This window comes from Mauremys mutica, chromosome 24 (assembly GCF_020497125.1).
Source record: "Mauremys mutica isolate MM-2020 ecotype Southern chromosome 24, ASM2049712v1, whole genome shotgun sequence".
Lineage (NCBI taxonomy): Eukaryota > Metazoa > Chordata > Testudines > Geoemydidae > Mauremys > Mauremys mutica.
Genome location: NC_059095.1, coordinates 18,374,622 through 18,379,094, shown reverse-complemented (window position 1 = coordinate 18,379,094; position 4,473 = coordinate 18,374,622). Strand labels below are relative to the sequence as shown.

Sequence of the window (4,473 nt, the reverse complement as noted above, 5' to 3'; positions counted from 1 at the left end):
TTGATTCTACTTATGCTAAGGGCCTAGTCTTGCTCACAGGCTTGTATTTGGCTTATTTTTCTAACACTGGGGAAGGCCAGTTATGGTGATATAATGAACAGCAGCATCTACTCTGTCACTTTAAGTTTACTGCAAAAAGCTCTAGCCCCCTCATTGAAGTCGTTTTATTTTGTCAGCAAAACAGGGCAGTTTTGTCGCCAGACATGGCATTGCAGTGTGTACACCAGCCACAAGCTACCGACTGAGAGAGCGTTGTGTGTTTTTCACACACCTGAGCAATATAATTCTGCTGAAACAACTTTGTAGTGCAGACCTGGCCAAAGATTCATTCACACACAGCTTGCAAGGAAAACCTCACCTGCTCCTCTGCTTTGCAGAATCCAAACACAAGCAAAGCTTGTCAGGCCCTGGTGGCGATGGCAGGGAGTCAGGTGTGGGCAGACAGTGTGTTTTACCCACCCACAGGCACCATGGCTTAGCTGGCTAAAGCATCTGTTTTGTAAACAGGAGATCCTGGGTTCAACTTCCAGTGGTACCTTGTTGATTGGTTGTTGGGGCACCTGGTATTGGCTACTGTCAGAAGACAAGGTTCAGAGCTAGATGGGCCTTTGGTCTAGCCCAGTGTCATTTTTCTTATGCTTTAAGGCACTGATAACAGAGTTACTGAACGTTTGGGAGTTAGGAGCGGGTAGGTCAGTGGTCCAGTCCCCACACAGATGACCCCCTCCCTCTGGGACAGGGGCAGATCTGAGCTCTCACCCAAATGCTCATTGTGGCTGCCAGAATCTGTGAGCAGCTCGTTTAGTTTGCACCGAGGGTTGAGTCCTGCTTTGTGCACCGTGTGTGAGAATGAAAATCCTGAACCGCCCTTTGAAATAACGAAAGCAGCAGGACGTGTTATTGTCCCTGCCCCAAAGCAGACAGACCAATGGAGAAATGCCATTGAGTCCAAGGTAACACTCCACTGCCATTTTACCTTTTTTGCTTGCTAAACTCCTTCTTATCTGCCCGGCCCAGGCTGTCCTCTGCCTCAGCTGCTGCTCCCGGCCTGCTCTAGAGTCAAACACGCAGGGCCCCCAGGGGAACAGAGGCTGGGACAGGGCAGCAGCCTGTGCTGGGCTGGGAAGATGCTGGGAGTTCTCGTTCCCTGAGAACTGGCCTGGCTCCCTTCTCAACAACAAACAAATCAATTCCACGTCTCCTCCCCAGAAAAACCAGCCTGGAGCCAAGGGCAGCAGGGGACGATTCCCTGCAGTTCCCACCGAGGCAGGAGAGAACCCAGGGCATTTCTAGCAGAGCTTATGGAACTGACGTGGTGAAACCAGCCTTTAATAACAGGCAGTTCCAGTTGAAGCTAAGTGTTTTTAACAATTTCTACAACATTAAATAACCCTTCAATCAAAGTGTCACCATCCATAACATTGCTTCAGCCTTATAGGTTCCTAAGTGCACAACTAAACATCTCCTCAAATCCAAGGGAGTGGAGATCAGTCAATGTTCAGAGTCATCCCATATAAAAGAACCATGTTGTCGTACATACTGGCCCCATCATGTGGCCATGGCCTTTCCCTCCTCTCTGTTAAAAGTTTTAGTATTTTGCACAGAATCTTTCTTCCCTCAGGAGAGTCCTGGGAACCAGGGCTGCCAGCCAGACAAACACCTTTAAGAGGTGGCGTAATCTGTCAAAAAATGATCTCCCTCCTTCAGTTCAGTGACACCCTGAAATGTTACTTATCAGGGCAGAGCCGGAGGATTGAAAGCAGCTACATGAAACCCCTGTGTAGCTAAGAGGAATGAACACAAACACTCCCTTGTATCTGAAGAGATGTTTAGTTTTACCCTTCGTAAACTACAAGACTAAAGAGAAAGGCAGTGGTGCCAGATATAAAGAGTGAAACACGAAACAATCATCATAGTTATGCCCATAGTGACTGCAAATTATTTCTAAATTCTTTTTATTATCATCAGTGTATTATTTTCTCTGGAGTCTAGACATTGACTAGACCTTGACCAAGAAATTTAGATCTTGATAAAATAATCGACTATCCCTGGTTAAGGCGATGGACTTGATACCCACTGGGGTGTCCCTACACAGGTTCAAGTACTAACAACAGTGGCTTCCTTTTAGCAATAGATTTTAATCAGGGCAATAAATTGATACGAACTCCTGTAAAATCATTTTCCAGCCCGACTCCTTCACCCACATTTGTTAGGGCCCTGGGCCACCATGTGAACATTTCATTTCCCTCCTCAATTTCACACAGAGACACAATTTCCTTTGCACAGATCCATGAACAGCAAAACCTCCCTGTGTCTCTTGTCTGAGCCAGGGCATTCGATTCCATTGAAACCTTCTCTCCTGCAATGGTGATGGTCAGACAGAGGGGACGTGGCCACCTTCACCTCTGACAGTGAGATATTGGCTCAGCTCTTTCTTTATGCTGCTGCTGTTAGTCCATGAAACATCAGGGATGGAATGCAAGGCTGAGTTCAACCCCCTGAAACATTTCAGTGCCCAGAGAAATCCTGACCCCGGCTGTTGGAATGATATGGTGGAGATTCGAATAGGAAAGGGACGGTCTGAATTGTCAGTGTGGGGAATGAACAACAACCTATAGCAATGTCATTAACCACAAACACACTCTCATCCTGCTCCAGCTGGAAGGGAAATGGGCAGGAACTCTTGCTGTTCAGCCAAGGACACACTTACACTAATGCACAGCCGTGAGTGTGCTGGGGAAGCTGGTCTGAGCCATTTGAAGTGACAATTCTGTGAGAACAGAATCATGGTGGAGTGACATAACTGTACATTAAGTACTTGTGGCTGAGTGGCTAAGGTGCTAGATTAGAAATCCATTGGGGTCTCCCCACACAGGTTTGAATCCTGCCAACTATGGAGGCATTAGTATGTTGCTAGTACCTGAGTGTCCACAAAGCCAAACTGGAGCCAGATCTGGTCTCACTGTGAGGCTGGCTACACTTAAAATGCTGCTATGACACTGCTCTAGCACTGTGGAGTAGACAGCTGCTACAGTGACTGGAGGGGTTTTCCATCCCTGTAATAGCTACGTTGACAGAACAATTTTTCCTTTCATTTAGCACTATCTAACCATGGCTTAGGTCAGCTTAATTATACTGGTTTTGGGGTTTTTCACACCCTGAAAGACCATGATGCTCTACCGACTGAGCTAGCTAGATTTAAAGTCAGTCAACTGCCCAGTCACAGTGTAGAAGGAGCCTGAGGGTGTTTATTTGTGAGCTGAGGTTCCCTGTCTGACATTTGCCTTCTTTCCTGGTTTGTTATGTCTCCAGCGAGCAAACCAGAGCTGTCACAAGGCTGGTTAGATGCTGCTTTCTAGCCCAGAGAGCTGGGGTTGATTTAACATGCTGCCGCCATCAGCTGGTCAGAGTAACCAGGGTGGGAGGGTGGAATTTAGGATTCTCCCACCAAGGGGAGGTGCTGTTGGACTCATCTAGTGGGAGAGAGTCTGAGTCTGAGTCCCCCACACGCCCCACACACATTTTCACAGGGAATCAGGTCCCCTGTGGAAAAACTCAAAAGAACCCCGGGCCCAGGAGTGTCAGAGAAGGGAATCACTGTTTGCCTTAAGAGGTGGGTTCGGGAAACCTGCAGGTCCTTAGATCCCTCCAGCGCCTGATAGAACCATTTGTGGGGAAGGGCTGGGGAAGCCGAGGAGGACAAGGAGACGGGAAAAGGGCTTGCAGCTGTTGTGCAATCCCCATGCTCCCAGCAGAAGGGTCTGGGGGGGTGGTCAGCACTCAGAACTCACAAGATGGCAAAGCTCAGAGCCCCGTTACATGGAGTCAGATTGTGATCAGCTCACACCCAGGGGGAGCAACACCCCTCCCTTGGTCTCTGTGCCAGAGCTCCTATCAGCTCAGTGTCCTTCCCGCAAGAGCGGGCTGCTGAGAGGGTTGCGATGGGGTAAATGAAGGCAGAGGAGGATTGTTCCTCATGGGGGTTTTTTTGTGTGTCTCTGTGGTCCTGCTGGAGGAAGCATCATTTGAGTTTGTTTCAGTGACTTGGGTTGGGCTCAGGTTGTGACCCTGAGCACAGGGGTTCCTGCACTCTCTGCTCTTAGCCCCTCAGGGAGTGGACAATGGAGCAGCTTCAGAAATTGGATAGAAAGTAGCCTAAGAAAGTGTAGTATAAGTGAGAAGAAAAACACCCTATTTATCTCCCTGGTGGTCTAGTGGTTAGGATTTGGCACTTTTACTGCCAAGGCCTGGGTTCAATTCCCAGTCAGGGAAAAATGACTTTAAACCAAAAAAGCTTCAGTTATTCTTCACTTGCAATGTAAATAAATCCATGGTATTTTCCTGATTCCCCCATCTTCCCAGTGTCTCCATGGCAGGGCCGGCTCCAGGCACCAGCGCAGCAAGCAGGTCCCTGGGGCGGCCAATGGAAAGAGGAGGCTTCAGCGGCAATTCGGCCCTCTCAGTCCCTCTTGG

The 4,473-nt window shown here is 48.6% G+C and overlaps 1 non-coding gene across 1 annotated transcript; it reads left to right on the top strand.

The window, feature by feature from the left end:
* Window positions 1-4,200: 4,200 nt before the first annotated feature.
* On the top strand, window positions 4,201-4,272 carry TRNAK-UUU. The gene has a single exon. It is a non-coding gene; the product is annotated as a tRNA-Lys (tRNA).
* Window positions 4,273-4,473: the final 201 nt, after the last annotated feature.